Below are 18082 nucleotides of genomic sequence, written 5' to 3'. Positions count from 1 at the left end.
GCTATTAAATCCAAAAACTGAATAACCTACCACCTCTAAAAGATACTGGGAAATATAGTTAGTTGCATATTGGCTTTGAACTTTAAGGTCTATGCTAACTTAAAACTATTATTTTAAGTCAATTTCATGAATAATATAAGAAAGCACTTCAAACCATTTATTACTAACCCCTTTTATTGAAATTATTGCCTGTTACCTAAGACAAAAGCCAAAAAAAATCCTGAAATTTTCAATCAATGAAACACAGAACGGTAATCTTGGACAAGTCAGTTAACCATTATGAGTTTGATTCCTCCTCTATCAAATGTAGGAGTTGAATTAATCACAGAATCAAAGACTTGAGTTATACTCCCTACTCGCCCCGCCCTTTCACTGAGGAATTGAGGGACTACTCACCACAGAGATGTGGAACACTGGATATATTGTCAATGTGGTTAATATGTTGGCTGGTTTTGCTAACTTGACTTTTATTTCTTAAAAACTTTGTTACAAGAAATGGATTAATATAGGGAAGGGAGGAAGGAAAGTTGTATCTGGAAATGAATTTGATATAAAACTTGATTTTTTTAAATGTCAAAAATATTAATTTTTAAAAATATGGGCTAGAAGGGCTTCAGGTCAACCCCCAGCCCCCATTTAACAGATAAGGAAACAGAGTCAGAAAGCTTAAGTGACTTATCCAAGTCTTACAGCACGGTAATATTTAATTACTTCCATATACCACCATTTACTTAGCCATTCTCCAATAAATGGCATTTGTTTCCAATTCTCTGCTACCAGAAAAAAGTTTCCAAGAATATTTTGATGTATATGGGGACTTACTTCTTAACAGTGAACTTCTATGCCTAGAAGAAGAAACCCTGGGTCCAAGGGTTTTGAACATTTTAATCACTTTATTTGCATAATGTCTTTTAAAAAATTATTGTCCTTCTCCCTTAGTGGCGGTGTAATGTCCCTGAACAACTTGCAGGGATCCAGGAGAAAAAAAAAACACCATTCATAAGCAAAGGATAAACTATGGGAGTGGAAACACCGAGAAAAAGCAACTGCCTGAATACAGAGGTTGAGGGGACATGACAGAGGATAGACTCTAAATGAACACTCTAATGCAAATACTATCAACAAAGCAATGGGTTCAAATCAAGAAAACATCTAATGCCCAGTGGACTTACGCGTCGGCTATGGGGGGTGGGGGGGAGGAAAAGAAAATGATCTATGTCCTTAACGAATAATGCTTGGAAATGATCAAATAAAATATATTTAAAAAAAAAAAATTATTGTCCTTATTCATAGCTTCACCCACAATGTACTTCACTGGTTAATCTTTCTTTGTACAATCCCTCCAACATAGACTATTTCCCATCTTTTTTTTCATCTATGCAATTTGCAAAATTTGTAGGGTGAAACCTCTGTTTGGATTTGTTTTCCTCTTATTATTAGTGATTTGAGAAATTCTTTCACAGTACTAATAGCTAGCAAGACTTTTTTTGAGAATTGTTCATCATATTCTTTGGCTATCTTTTGGGGAAGGACTTTTGTTCATATGTACTATGTTTAATATGTGTATAGACAGATCAGTGTTTTTATGAATGTGTATGTTTTGGTACATGCTTTGTTTTGAGGCAATGGAGTAGAGAAGAAGCCAGCCTTCCAGTCAGGAAAACCTGGGTTCAGGTTCATTATGTCTCTGATACATAATGGTGGTGTCATCTCTGACAAGTCATTTAACTTCTCTTATCTAGATAGATATCTAGATAGATATCTACCTCTTATCTAGATTTCTGAGATAGTAAGTTTCATAGAAGGTTCCAGCCTGTACAAAGGTAGAAGTTTCCTCAAGAGAATTACTGATGCCACTCAAATCACAGGTCAGGGTCCCTATTGCTATCATTTATTTTAAAACTGAATTAACTCTTAATAATAAACATAGCCATAAGAAATTAGTATCAGTTCTGTTCTCTCCCATTATTGGGAAGAGGAGAAAGTATCTTACCTTGACAAACAACCCTATATAAACACACTGTTGCAAGGTCCCATAATGTGGGGATTGTTCCTTCCACATATACAGCCAGGTTGAAATGAATTCCAAGATAGCATAAAAGAAAAAACTCCCACTTTGCAATGAGAAGCTCTGTACAAGAAACCATACCACTCTAAGCCTCAGTCTCCCCAGGTATAAACAACAAGTCTAAATGACCACTAAGGTCCCTTTGAATTCTCAAGTAGACTTTACACACAGGAATAGTGATTTAGAACAAAATTTTGTAGTCAAATTACGAGTAGCATTTACATGGCTGAACAAAGAGAAAAGACCTTAAAAGTAAGAGCTTCACTAATAGTGACCACTTCCTGGATAAACAAGTTCCAATGTCTCACTTCAATTTAAATTTTTTTCCCCTCAGAAGTCTAGTCTGGGTCATTTAAAGTTCACAATTGTCTAGTTTTATTGAGACAAACATGGAATAGTGGATGCAAAACTGGCCTTGGAAATCAAGAAGACTTGGTTTCAAATTCTGCCTCTGACACTGCACCAGTAGGCAATTCTCTAAGGCTATATATTGCAGAACAGTTGTTGATATGCATTGATAGGGGGAGTTTCCTCACTGGGAGTTACCTATACCAATGAAATCATAGCTTCAAATAAACAAACAAAAAAAGATTATTAACCTTAATAACAAAACCAACTAATATTAGGCTGATATTACAGATAGCTAATTGAGGATGATGTTGGGGAAGATTGAAGACAAAAGGAGAAGCGGACAGCAGAGAATGAGATGTATAGTGTCATGGAAGCAACAAACATGAGCTTGGACAGTCTTCAGGAGATAGAGGAGGAAAGAATGGCCTGGCTTGCTATAGGCCAGTCAGTGATGGCAAATCTTTTAGAGGGACTGGTGATGTGAGAAATGGCCTCGGGCACCCACGGAAAGTGGGGAGGAGCAGCCTGAAGAGGGGGAAGGAGCAACCTTGCATCCCTCTGGCTTTCCAGTTAAAAAACTGGCGAATTCTGTGCTGGGGTGAAGGCAAGCGTACCCAAAGAGAGGGCTCTGAGTGCTCTGTCTGACACACAAGCCATAGGTTTGCCAAACACAGCTATAGGCCATAGGATCATAAACAATCAGACATAGGGGACAGTTCAGTGGCCTGAGGGCCAGGTCTACCCCTTCCTGCTCTTCTGCCTTAGAACCAATACACAGTACAGAAGATAAGAGTTATTGAGGGCTTGAGGGGGGACAACAAGAGAGGGGGAAGGGGGTGAGAGAGAGAATCAGACATGACTGATTGACTAAATAACAACAAATAAAGATGATATAAGAATGGCAATCTCTGTAAAACAATGTCACTAACACTAAAGCATCCCAGACACCAAGGCTCTTCTTGAATGCAAAGAACCAATAGAAAGAACTTTTCCTGAGATCCACACTGGAGGTAGGAGAAAGATGAAAGGGCATCCTTACCTAATCAGTCACCCAGGTTTGTATCCCAGAAGTCTTTCTCAACTCTTAACTCTTCCTCTTTCAATATATCCCATCTGATTTTATTTTATTTTACTTATACTTATATAGCTTGTTTATAAAGACTTGTTACTTATTTTCTCCCCATTAGATTGTGAGCTCTTTGAAGAAGAGCTTTTGTCTCTTTTCGTATCCCCAGAACATAGCACAGTGCCTAGAACATATATTGAGCCAGGTCCACATCATTAATCGGACCATATTTCACATCCCATATGACCATCAGCCCCCTCCATTTCCTTTTACTCTTGGCTCAAAGATAAAATACAAAAATTTTAATCTGGCATTTAAGGGTCTAAAAATTATGACTCCAACCCACCTGGATTTCTCCTCTTGTCCAGCTCTTTACTCAAGTCAAACCAGCTGTAGCCCTGAACTTGAAGTGCTATTTCCCATCTTTTTGCATTTCTAAAGTCAATCCCCCATGCCTAGAATGCATTTCTTCCCCCTATACCCATGCTTCCTCTACCTTTTTTCCATCCTCCTTTTATTCTCTCCTGTTCCCCATCCCATTTATTCCTTTCTTCTCCTTTTTCCCTTCTTTCCCTATTCACTATTTTACTTGCCTTGTTCACTTTTCTCCTCTATTACTCTCTCAGGGCTTCCTTCCTCTAGGCTGACCCCAACCCAAACTATATGCAAATATTCATACCATGTAAATTATTCTATTTCCTCCTCAATTCTTTATTCATTAGTTACCTCTGCATTAGTGTATATAAACATATACATGTCCTATTATAAAGATGCATGGGAGGGGGGTGTTTGGAACAGATGGGCAACTGTTCTGTGAAGTTTCTCATCTTAGGAGAATTATCTGGGATACTGAGCAGCTAAATGACTTGCTCAAATAATACAACTAATAGGTGTCAAACCCAAGCCTTTCTGGCTTTGAGTTTCTCAGCAGTCTGCTAACAGATACAGACTATCAACTAACTGGTCTTCTGATTCTCTTTTCTTTACTTTGCATTATTTCATGCCTTGCCATATTACTATACATTCCTCATATGTGTTATTCTTAATTGCATTATAATGATGATCAATCTCTAATAGCTATAGTTTCCTGAAGAATTTTTCCACTTAAAGTGATCTATCATTTCAAATTCAAAATATAAAAATAAACTTGTAAAAACTTCTTTCCTAATCCAACCTTCCATCCAAATTTTACCAATTTGTTCAAAAGTACCAGTATTTTCCATGGTACAAAGTTGTTAGCCTTCATTCATTATTATCAATCTGCCACTAAATCTTTTGGTACTATTACTCTCAAGAGTTTTCCTTTTGTCTCTATGCCCAACAATACCGCCAACATCATATCACACCCAACTCATCTCACAACTTCCAAGCATATATTGTTAGTGCTAGGAAGGCACCTAGCCCAACTCGCTCATTTTAAAGATGAGGAAATCTCCTGACTTTTCATAGTGCTGTAGGAGATAGAAGAACACCATAAATGCAGTTTACCACAATTTTAGCCAAGCTTTTGATAAAGTATACGATCAGACTAATTTTCAAAATGTAATTTTATCAAATTACAATTTGCAAACTTAAAACAGATTCTACACTACCTATCTTGCACATAACATTTAATATTTGTTGAAATGAACTGAATAACCAATGCCAATATACAATAAGTCATGTAATAATAACACATGAAATATATGCCTTAAACTGAAAATTAAAACTTCCAGATTTGTCCACAAAATTATCTTGGGGTTAAGATTCTTATATAAATAATAAATCATTAAAGTTAGGAAAGTTAAAATAATTGCAAGTACCTACTATGTGTGAAGCATTGTGCTAAATGCTGGACACAAAGAAAAGCAAAAATGTCTCTGATCTAAAGGAGATGACAGTCCAATGAAAAAGACAATGTGTAAAGAAAACATATGGAAAAATTGTAGGGTCGTCTAAAAGGGAAGGCACTAATATTAAGGAAGATGGGGAAGAGAGACTTCTTGCAGAAGATGGGACTTTAGCTGAGACTTGAAACCAGGAGATGGAGATGAGGAGAGAGCATTCCAGGCATGGTGGTGATAGCCATAAAAAGTACTCATGAGAGATGGAGTGTCTTATATAAGAACAGCAAGAAGACCAGTGTCATTGAATCACAGGGAACATGGAGAAAAGACTGGAAAGGTAGGAAGAGACTAGGTTATGAAAGGCTTTAAAAGTAAAAACAAAGTTTGCAATAAAGAATGCTCAATGAAAAAAAAACATAAGCCGAGACCACCACTGCAGAAATTCCTACTATAAAAACAAGGAGAAGGAAACACAAGTTCCAACATGAATTGCAAATGAGCAGATGTGAAATCAAAGTTCGTTTTACTAAAATAACACCTGATATTTTTGTAGTTAATTAGGATTACTTTTATGCATTAATATTTCGGTCCCAGGCTTTTAAAAAAGCCAACACAACATCTTTCTTCAAATTCTCAACAGTCTTTTCAAATCATTCTTCATAATTATGTAGTATCACATTGGTAACTTATGACCTCAAAACTATTTTTGACAGTAACAAATTTTAATATTAGGTCTTCCTTAATTTCAATATTTAATTAACTAAAACTGGTTTGGAACTCATTTTTACCTTCTGATTTAAAAAAAAAGCATTTAGTAGAAATATATTTTAAAAGATGGCAAAAAAGTTCATTTTTATGTAAAACACAACTAATTTTGAATTACAAACTGAAATTTTTCTGAATAAAGAGCAAAACAAAAGTACGGGCCCTTATTCTGAATGATTTAATAATAACTAGATCCAAAAAAACACAATTGAATTCTTTGGTTTAAACCATGAGATATCAATAACAAATGAAAGTATGTACAGTGATATGGCTTTCTGCCTAGATAATAATCAACAAGCTCACAAAATAATTTATGTATTTAAAAAATATTCAACCCAAAATGACCCTGCTCAAAGGTCATTTTCTCCACTCAACCTATCTTTATTGGGATATAGCTATCCTAGTTAGCATTACTATACAAAATTTCCTCTGTTCTCCTGAAGCAAATAAAGTATAAGGTGAATTTTTAACAAATATGATTTCCATTTCCAATTTATATATATATTTTTCCTTTAATTTCTGATTTATCTTTAATTACTAGCACATCTCTCCAAATATCTGAGCTTTAAGTTCCTCTTCTTACTAAGGAGCCATTCATAGATTTAAAAATTAAATTCAATAACTATTAAGAAGTGACACCTTACAATGGTACCATTCTAGAAGTTATAGTCACTAAGCTCATATGAAATGTAATGAACTGTAAACCTCATTTTGTAATGTGAATTATTTTTTTAAACTCTAATATGCACCTATTTGCAAATTTAGATTTTGATACAGTAAATCTCCATAATATAAAGTCCATATTATTTAATTTACCCAAAAGAAATTACCTAAATTTATTCAACAAGCTATTTCCCTCCCCTCATTTAAAACTCACAAATACTATGTCCTTTTGGAAATATGTATGCTCAAGATATGTAAATTTCCATAATAATATTCACATCCCAAGAAGGATTAATATTTAAAATGTTGAAAATAGAAAAACAATAAGATTAAAAATTGAAATAATTTTGGTCACAATAGTTTAGGGAGAAAATAAAGTCTAGCTATGATGAAAGCATTCAATAATCATTCTTAGAATAGTCACAGGATCTAGAGTTGGAAGTGACCTCAGAGGTCAATTTAGTCCACTTGCTTCATTTTACAGATGAGGAAATTGAAGTGTCTACAGAGATTAGGTTTTATAGGTAAGAAGTGGCAGATACAGGATTTAAACCCAAGTCCTCTTATACTCTACTGTGTTGCAAATTTGAAGGCTTGGAGTAAATCATTCAAGAAAGTTATTCTCAGAATGTTTTCAAAAAACGATCGACCAATAACAACTTTATTTGAGAACCTAAAATCATGGAAGGTTTTTCAATTCAACAATTTTTATTTAAGCTCACATAAGTGCAAAAGAGATAAAAAGTTGAGTAAACTAGAGTTAATCTTCAAAGAGTAGAATCCAACTTACAAAAGCTTTTTCTGCCAGTGAAGAGGCAACAGGGTCTGATGAAGAAAGCACTGGATTTGTACTACAAGGCCTGGATCCAAATTCCGGCTTTGGCCACACCATGTGGTGTGGTCAGCAAGTCACTTCACCTCTCTGGGCTTCAGTTTCCACATCTGTAAAAGGAGGGATGAGAGAAAGATTATCTAATGTTCCTTTTAGCTCTTTTTTGATACTATGTACAAACAATATTTTCTTTTTTGTACTAATTTATTCTGAACTGAAAAATCTATTTAAGAATTTACAAAGTAGGCAAAGTTCAACTTAACTTTTCTAGTTTACAAATAAACTGAAAAATGGCGAAAACTGAGTTAGTCCCATAACTGAATTTTGTGTCATTTCCAAATCTGTTGTCTGTATTATAAAATGATCAAATTATAAAAGATCAAAATACAAAATTAGAAACCAAGGAGATAGCATATGAAATTAGATGAGCTCCACCCTGATCTATTCAAATAAGCCATGGAAGCTCAAAACTGGGAAATGAATAAAATAACAAACAACACATAATATACTTATTTGCTAAGAAAACCTAAAGGATATATATGAATAAAATCTACAAGAAGTCCAGAAGAACTTATAAATCATCTCAAGCAACAAACCTACAATCTCTTTGAAAGGGAGAAATTTATGGCAGGCAAAGATGATACTAGTTAGTATAGAGAAGATGATGATGGAAAACTATGATTATCTCATTTTTTTAAAACAGAGCAATAAGCATGGTAGGAAAAGGTGGGAGATGGAAGATTCAGATAATTCCCAGAATATTTAAGGATGAACTTGGAAGACACTAAACAGAAGAATATCAATTACTGACACTTTCTTGTCTCTACAGAATCTAGATAACCAATCAGTGTATCTTTGATGGAAGATATGAGGGTAATAAGGAGTATTTCACAAATGATATCCTCCAGATATTCCTGTTTATGGATGACATTGTACTGATTGCATCTAGCCATGAAACACTAGAGCCCATAAAGGAAATTTATGATCATTTACTAGAAATCAGCCCAACTAGTCACAAGAAAAAACAAGTGGATGACAGAAAATCTGTTGTCCAATATCTATACTGACATCTATCTACCTACAGATATGTATTTATATCTACGTTTACATATTTATATAGAGATATATCTAGATGTTTATATATAAGTATAAAGGTTCTATCTTTAGTTCTCTGTCTATATATATGTTCTATCACTATATTTATCTATTTTCTAAAGAAAGATAAATAAGTATCTTTTTATAAACAGAACTTGGACAAAAAGTGCAGACAAAAAAAACTAGGCTCAGGATTAAATAGAAAAGAGTAGACTGACCTGCATTTGACAGATTATATATGCTTTCAATATCTTAAAATTTCTCCCTGAAACAAAATTCAATCTTAATTAAAAAGCCAAAGAAAACAAAAAGACAGACTAGATTTTCCATTGGTATCCAGGTAATGTTAAGAGAGCTAGAAGGCAGACCCAGCACACTGAGTAGTCAACTCCCTTACCCACTCACTTCCACCTTTGGACCATTTACAGAATGATGTGGAAAAGTTATCCAAGCAGGATAAAAAATTGTGATCTGAACTGTTAGAGGAGGTAGTTACAACAATGAGAACAAAGACCTACTTAAGTGTCTACTGACACAGTATTTTAAGCTTGCTTGAATTCACTTGAACTCCCCCTCCCCCCAAAAAGTTTTAATCTTAGTAGTTTTAAATTAAAAAAAGAAAAACAATTTTGTTTTCATATTCATGAAGAAAAAAAAAACCCTAACTTAAGATAGGTTTTTCAAATAAGGGAAGAATCTATGATTTGGGAAGCACAGAAAACACTGGGTATAAAAATTTCTTCCACAGGAAGAAAAATTATTTATGGCTTACTAAATAATTCAAAGGAGGGGTTTTCATGACTTGCCCAAGGTCATATAACTAATAAAGTGTTGGAATGGGATTAGAACCAAAGTATTTTTGATTATGAGCCCAGTGCTCCGTCTATTACACCACCTCCCCACCTTCCTTTAAAAAACTGTTGTTCAGTGATTGATGATGGTTGTCCTACCTAATAACATGGCAGAAATATCCCCTAAAACATACAATCTACTAAACAGTTGGTTCCCTTCCCAAAGACTTTAAAAGCAACTATTCCGATTAGTTCTAGTAAATAAAATAATGCAATCAGCTTTCACATCAAGTTGCAAAATGTATCCATCCCCCTCCCATATTAGACTCCTTTAAAATTATTCACTCAACAAATATTTGAGTATCCATAATCTACAAGGCTCTATGGGAATGGCAGATGACCTTTGAGATCTTTTCCATTTCAAAACCTATGAGTCTAAAATATCCATTCCATAACCTAAGAAGCCTATAATATAGTAGAAAAGATAAGAAATGTAAACAAGTTCAACAAAATACTAATAACATTTTAAGGAGGATAAAGTAATATAGTACATGAAGATTTCAATGAGAAGGCAATATCTGAGGGGCTCCAAGTAAAAGGGAAAAAATGGAAAAATGAAGTTGTTGGATAAAATATACCTATTGGATTATTGGAAAGGGATGAGACAGAATATCAAAGCAGTAAAACTAAAAGAGAGGCTATTAGAAAGGGTCAAACGAAAAAGAATAAGGATCCTAAAGGTGATAACAGTGGGAATGGAAAGAAATGGGTAGAGATATTTAATAAAAAATCAAAAGAATTTCAATAATCGATCATATGAGCACTCAGGAAAATGTGTAAGCAAAAGATGATTCTGACACTGAGTTGGAGTTATATAAAATAGTAGTGCCAGTAAGAAATAGGGAGAACAGGTAAAAAAGGGAATTAGTCTTTGGTGGGGGTGAAGCAGAAAGATGATCAATCATATTCAAACTCAAATCTTAAGGCATCCAAGAGAATCCAATAAAAGATTGAAAACAAAGGTACTGTACTCAAGAGAAGACAAAGCTGGACAAATACCACCTTAATGAGTGATAGTTAAATTTATTTAAGAAGTTAAGACAGCTAAGGGAAAGAATACATGAGAAAGAATAGTGAGAATTGTTTAGAGAATACCTATTCTTAGGATGACATAGAAAGGAAGGAGATAATGAGGGAGACATCAGAATAATCAAAGGACTAGGAAAACTGGTATCATGTAGCATCTGAAATATGTATCATAGGAATCCAAAGGGAAGATTAACTTTTAAAAAGGGAGATGGTAACCAATATCAAATGTTGCAAAGATATCAAGGAGGATATCTACTTAGTCACTGGATTTGGCTATTTAGAGGTAGTGGCAAAAAGAATCCAGAGTGACAAAAAGGATTGAAGTGTAAGGTAGTTCAGGCAATAAATTATGCATATGGATGAATGGATGGGTAGATGGATGTATAATGTAGCATTATTAACGATTTCTTATGAAACTTTTGTGTATATGTGTGTGTATATATATGTATGTATGTATGTATGTACGTATACATACATCTATGTATAGATGCAGGCAGTTAGGTGGCAGAGTAGATAAAGTGCCTGATCTAGAGTCAAAAAACTCATCTTCCTATGCTCAAATTCTGCCTCAGACACTTACTAGCTGTGCAACTTTGAGAAAGTCACTTAACCTGGTTTGCCTCAGTTTCCTCATCTATAAAATGAGCTGGAGAAGGAAATGGCAAACCACTCCAGTAGTTTGCCAAGAAAACCCAAATCAAGTCAGACAACTGAACAGCAAATACTGTTATACATAAATATATATTTATATTCTTTTAAGAATTTTGGTGATAAAGGTAGAATAATAACTTGATGAGTTGGGGTTGGTTTTATTTTTTAAGGAATGGAAAATATAACCAAGCATATTTTCTAGGGGAGGGGGTGGGGGGGGATTGCAGAGTACTGATGATGCAAGAGAAAGGAGAGATAGGCAGCTAGGTGGTTCAGTGGATAGAGTGCCAAACCCAGACATCTCAGGTTCAAACTTGGCCTCAGACACTTCCTAACTGTGTAACCCTAAGCAAGTCACTTAACCTCAAATGAGAAGCTCTTCCTGCTTTTCTGTCTTGTAACAAATACTTAGTATAAATTCTAAGACAGAAAGTATGGGTATAAAAAAGAGAGAAAGGGGAAATAACTGATGGAGAGGGAATCAAAAAAGGGGGGAGGGGCAGCTAGGTGGCTCCATGGATTGAGCATCAGGTCCAGAAACAGAAGGTCCTAGGTTCAAATGTGACCTCAGACACTTCCTAGCTATGTGACCCTGGGCAAGTCACTCAACCCCCATTGCCTAGTTAAAAAAAAAAAAGAGATACTGGGTTCAACCTTGAAAAGATAAAGGACTAGTGAAGAGATAGAATTTTTTTAAGATTAGAGGAAAGAAGTTACAGGAGCCCTCATCAGATGGCCTAGCTCTCAGTAATTCTCAGAATTCTCCAGTTAACTGAAACTTATTCCTTCCAGCTCAAAAGAACACTGTATTAGAAGTCAGAAGACCAAGGTTCTAGATCTGACTCTACTCCACTCCCTTAATCATTTGTCTTTAGACAAGTCACAGTTTCTGAATCCTACATTTTGATCTGTAAAATAAGAATATTTGCTCTGAACCATTATTAACTATTTCTTATGAGGCTTTTGAATATGCATGTACTTCCTCTAAAATTTTTGCAAAACTTTTTACATTAAATAAAATAACCAAAATATCCCTCAATCCTCTCCCCTCCCAGAGATACTTCTTAAAAGAAGTATATTCCAACTATACAACATATTGACCCAAGGCTAACATGAAATGTAGTGTTCCATATCCATAGTCCCACACACACACATTGATGATAGATTTCCTGCCTTTCTAAAGAGCATAATTTAATACCTTGTAGATGATTTAATCATTATCAACATGCATTACTGTAATAGTTCCAACTATGGTCTGTATTATTTAGCTGTTCTGCCTTCCTCTCCATAGGTCAGGCCATCAGCTGTCAGTTTTGCTATAATTTTATCTTCTAATTTACACACCTCTCTGGAAACTTTCTTATTAACATAACACAGGCTGCTCTCATCCCTTCTAGTTTGGTGCCTGTAATCTGTTGGAAATCAGAAAACCACATTTAAGAATTATGTTGTTAAAATATATTTAATACACTTAGTTCTAATATAGTAATAGAGCAGGTGGTAGTTTAACCTGGAGGGCTTAGCTTTAACTCTCCAGATAAGTAAGGTATGTGTGTGCATATATATATGTATATGTATATATGTGTGTGTCTATAAAAAATATTACAATTTTTTGTATTTATTTTTTACCACACATAATTTACCACAGTGCAACTATCATTTATATGATTTCATAGTAATTTTAAAAATAAAATATACCTACATAATAGTTAACTGTACCTGACTTTAATCACTCATCAATTTGTTATTCTAAGTTTGAGTTCTCTTATTCACTGTATAAGTTACCACAGATCTTTTTAAGTGCCTCCAAAGTACTTAAAATGATTCAATTCACAAAAACATGATTCATGCACCCCCACAAAAACATGTCTACCTCATAAGGATTCAGGAACCCATCTGCTTTTAAAAACCAGGTATACCCAGAAGAGTAGAAACTTCTAGGAGAGATTCTTTTACTTTAAAGTTGATAAACCATTGATCTACTAGTAGTCATCCTGCCAAAAGCAGAATTATCTTCTACTGACTATCTTAAGCTGTCACATTGATTTAGGTCCAAAATTCTAGAATCCAGGGATCTTATTCATCCCCTAATTTGTAGGAAATTTAAACATTCATCATGTAAACATTAGCCAAAGGGCTTGATGAAAAAACAGAATTACTCTTTCAAACAAAAGAAATGATTAATTTCCCCAGAACCAATTCAAAACACAGTGGATGCATGAGGCAATCCTTAAAGTGCCTTTTTTAAAAGGACTTTTCTAGACTTAAAAAATACACGTCTTATCAAATATTACTATTAGAATACTCATAAGACTGATTTCCCATGGTGTGAATTTGACCTGTAGTTTCATCACTCTTCTGCTCCATAATAGTTAACAACCTATGGGTTATTTGGGGTGAGAAGGGTTCAAATGGGGAAAAAAAGCAACTGGGGTAACTATTCACCAAAGGTAGGTACCAACTTTTAACTGGGTCTTCCAATTTCATTACACTGTACATCTCTTTACTGTTACTAGAACTGACTCAAAATTCTAAATGGGCTTTCTGGTCAAACCAACTACTTTTTCTTAATGGTATAAAAAAAGCATCTTTAAAATATAACAAACACTTAAGAAATAAACATATATATATATATATATATATATATGTATTTAGGCAACAAAATCCGCATTACATCACGTTCTCATTAGAAACCCTTCAAAAACTTCCATCTCTGCATTATTTACACTTGGAAAATGCACCAAGAGAAAATGATCTACAAAAAGGCATTACTCTCTAGATTTAAATTTTATTTTTTAGACAAGTATTTTATTCAATAATATTTTAAATTTTGATGACGTGTTCATGGGACTGTGTAATCTGCACTTTTCTGTATGAACAAAATGAGAATGGTTCTAACTTCTTTCCCTAGCTGGTTAAGTTTCTAATTATGTAGGAACCTAAAGCAACAATGTTTCTCATTGTATAACTAAGTCAAGGGCACAGGACCATCCGAACGTGCCTGTAAAATCAATCTACAGTTTCCTTTCTCTTAAGATTCCGTGAGATCTTTGTTTCCTGAGAACAAGACTATCTTTGAATGGTCCAGTAAGTTACTCGAGCAGAGTGCTAGTCTCGGGGCGATGAGCTGGGGGACAACGGGCAGAGGAAAAGAATAAGGGAGCGGTAGGGGCCCCCGGGGGGGTGCGGGGCCCCCTGGCAGCTCCGGCCTGACCCCAAAGCCACATCTAGGAGCCAGCTTCTCCGAGAGGAGAACGGGGTGCAGTCCGTGGGAGGGACACTGGCATAGGAAAGAGGCGGTGGCGGCCGCCTGAGGCTGCACAGTTAAAATTCCGCGGAAGCTGCAGTCACAGGTGCCAGAGGAAGAACAGGAAGGTGGCGCTAACACCAAGAAATTGGAGGCAAAGTGATAATGATGGCGGCGCCGGCTCCGACAGTCCCAGGGAGAGGAGAGCACGCCCCCATCCGCGCAGACTCCACAGCTCCGCGTCTCCGGAGCTCATAGCGGGGGCAGTCCTAGTCTTACCCTCCCCCAACCCCCCCTCACGGTCTGTAGCGGAATTTTCAATCCCGACGACTAATTCAAGATGGCGGCTCCCCCGCTTCAACCCCCCCCTTAACCGCCCTCCTGCAGCAGACAGCGAGCCGCCGCCATCTTGTCCCCCAACCCCCCCCTCGCGGATATTTACATAGCGAAAAATCTCCATCTACCCCTAGCCCGCCTGCGGCCTTCCCCCCACCCCTGCAGCCTTCGCCTCGTCCCCGGTTCTGCCCCGTGCACGATACCCCCCGGCCCCGGTATAGCACCGATCTTGTACCCCCCCACCCCGCCTCTCACACTAACCCTCCCCCCCACCCCCCTCCCGCTTACGGAGCGCGCCTCCGCCAGCCCCGCCGCCGCCGCCGCCGCTCTGGGCACACGGGCTCCTCCCCGGGCCTAGCTGCGGCCTCCTCGGGGCCTGCACCGCGCCGCGCGCCATGCCGCCCGGCCTAGTGCGCGGGAGGGGGGCCTTGCGGCCGGCCAGGCCACGACCAGGCCGCCCTCCCGCGCACTAGGCCGGGCGGCCGCCGCCGCGCCGGGGACTCACCGTGCAGGCGTGTAGGGATGTCGGCGGCGGTCGCGGGTGCTGCAGGCCGGGCTCTCTCTGGAGCACTGGGCCGGGCTCCGGCTGGTTGGGGCGGGCGGAGGGAGGGAGGAGGGGCCGAGCTCGGAGCTGACAAAAAGCGGCCCAGATCCCCGGCACGGGCCCGCCGTCAGCACGTCACGTCACCGCCCGGGAGAGAGACCCAGGAAAATGCGGAAGGGGAGATGGTCTCTCACCTCCCCTCCGGGTCCCTCCGTCGCCCCGGCCCCGCCGCAGCCCGCTCCCCTCCGCCGGGGAAACCCACTTCCCTCGCTGCTGCGGGGTCCCCGGCGGCACCGGAGTCTCCGTGACAACGCTCCCCCCCCCTCCCCGCTTCTTTCCAGCACCGACGCCGCCACCACCTCCTCCTCCTCCTCCTCCTTCTCCCGCCCGCCCGACACACACGCACCGCCACTGCCGCCGCCGCCGCCGCCGCCGCCCTAGCTCGGCCGTAAAAACCCGCTCGGGGCTGCGACTTGCTCATCTCCCACCCGCTGAGACCCGGGGAGACTCTGCCAGGAGGCTACCCTCAAAGCCCCCCCTCTTCCTCTCCTCCGCCAAAAAGGATACCCCAATGTAGCCCCCGCACCCCCTTTCCCCCGGGAGAATCAACCCTGTCCCTTCACGTAGGACTCACCAGCCGCCTAGCTCTATGTCGGGATCGAGCGTTTCAACTCCATTTGTTGAAGGCCTCAAAACACCAACCCCCCCCCCCCACGCCAGCGGATTTATTCTTCCTCCGTGGCAATGGAGGATAAATTTTGCATCCCCCCCCCTCCCAATACATTAATTTCCTTTTAAAAAGTAGTATTGCTCTGATTTTAAAATGAAAACGAACTTACCAGTGTAAATGGATGGGGGAGGGGGAGGGAAGAAGGAACGGAGGGGGAGGAAGGCCAGCCTAGTGCAACTGCAAAACAAATTAAGTTAAATATTTTAAATTGTTCGTTGATCCATAAGACCCAACTGCTTCTGTTATTTTGCAAAAAATAAAAAAATAAAAAGGGGGGAGGGAAATGACTACATTTTTAAAATGGCTTTGCACATGTGCAGAAATACATGTAATAAAGATTTTTTTAATTGTATATTTTCTACATGAATATATTCTTTTTTCTATATTATAGTGATGGTAGCATGGGAATACTTAAATCTTAAGAATGATAGTTTTAGGAACTCAAAAGGGATCTTAAGTCCATCCTCCTCATTTTACAGATGAAAAAATTGAGGACCAGAAAGATAACTTGTCCCAAGTCACATAGTGGTAGAAGTAAGAATTCGAATTTAAGTCTTTTTCCTGGGTATTTCAAATTTTATTTTCCCAAGTGTTTAAAATGTAACAAATTTACTTGGTTGCGGTACTAAGATATATGTACGTTAAAATGAAAAATTAGTCATTTCTATTAGTTTCAGGTAATTTTGAAAGAAAAATTTGATATTGTAAATTAAAGCAACAATAACAAAAATGGTCATTTCCCATTAAAAATAATGTGTCATTTTTTCCATTCTAAATACCTGAGCAAAACTATGAATGTCAAAGATGAAGGTTTTATTTTACCATAATTGTGATTAGTTACACATTCTGTGTGCTCTTTCAATCCAGGTTTAAATGTTTGATCAAGTACAAATGATCAGATTTATTAATAGAGTACAATCATGTGGAGTCCACAGATTGATTTTACTGTTTCATCATTGCTCTGTTTTGACAGTGTCCTAAGGATGTATAAGATGTAAACAAATGAAGTGTGACCTTGAAGCCCTCAACATGCAGCAAAGCACTAAAATAGCCATAATTTTATCAGAAAGCAGTATTTAAAAGTGAATCTATATATAAATTTTTTAAATTGTATTATTACCTATCAGATTTACAGTGTTTTTAAGTGATAACATTTTCCCAATTTTTTTATTCCTAAATCCATTTACTTCAAGAAGTCAAATAATATCCAGCGTTCGTTTTCAAATGGAGTCTGTTAATTTTGAAGTGTCAAATTTAATATCTATTTTTAAAGGCCTGTTTTCAAGAGGCCAAAGACCTCAAACTTAAAAGTATTGGAGTTCAAGAATAATTTACATTGGGGGCAACTGGGTAGTTCAGTGTATTGAGAGTTAGGCTCAAATGTGGCCTCAGACACTTCCCAGCTGTGTAACCCTGGGCAAGTCACTTGACCCCCATTGCCAAGCCTGTACCATTCTTCTGCCCAAGACAGAAGGTAAGGGTTTTATTAAAAAAATAAAAATAAAAAAAATAATTTACATTGTGGCTCTTTCAGGTAGCATTATAATGCTGGTTAGAATTAAGTAGCCATAGAACTAAAGTAAAAACTATACCCAAAAAGCTTCCCTTTGGCTGTAAACTAAATTATTATTACTATTATCCTAGGATCACTATAAGACTTAAGGAAATTATTAACTGCATAAAAGACATTGTTCTATTAGTAATCGTATTTAAAAGGCCAGAAACTTAGTTTGAGTGTTGTTACTCTTAAATGCATGTGTCTTTTTTGTATCATAAAAATATTTAAAACTCTTGGGAAAATTCAAGGGAGAATAGTTGAGATTATATATTAACTAATTCAAGTCAACAAATATGTATTAAGTATCAAATTTGTGAAGACACTATGCAAACTGCTGAGGGATACACAGATGAAAATGCAGTAGCCAGAAAGTTCACTTTGACTGGAAATGAAGAATTCATGAAAGGGAATACTATATTACAAGTATGGAAAGGTAGCTTGGAGCCAGAGTCTGGAGGGTCCTCCAAGCC

General features: G+C 37.5%; 1 protein-coding gene across 11 annotated transcripts in view; it reads right to left on the bottom strand.

Annotated features, from left to right (window-relative positions):
* ZFX (zinc finger protein X-linked) overlaps positions 1–18082 on the bottom strand; it is a 135614-nt gene that overhangs the window by 55180 nt on the left and 62352 nt on the right. For 3 of the 11 annotated variants that reach the window (XM_016433377.2, XM_056793365.1, XM_007493408.3), the window contains 2 exons: positions 12542–12609; positions 7530–7681 (listed from right to left, as the gene is read on the bottom strand). The gene's annotated coding sequence lies outside the window, so the exon portion shown is untranslated. Of the gene's footprint in view, positions 1–7529; positions 7682–12541; positions 12610–15068; positions 15171–15285; positions 15421–15730; positions 15810–15958; positions 16052–18082 lie in introns of those variants that run through there. The other 8 variants (XM_001362411.4, XM_056793368.1, XM_056793364.1 and 5 more) reach the window with 6 other exon arrangements.

This window comes from Monodelphis domestica, chromosome 4, assembly GCF_027887165.1.
Source record: "Monodelphis domestica isolate mMonDom1 chromosome 4, mMonDom1.pri, whole genome shotgun sequence".
Taxonomy (NCBI): Eukaryota; Metazoa; Chordata; class Mammalia; order Didelphimorphia; family Didelphidae; genus Monodelphis; species Monodelphis domestica.
The sequence above is the reverse complement of the archived record's forward strand: the minus strand, read 5'-3'. Positions and strand labels throughout refer to the sequence as shown.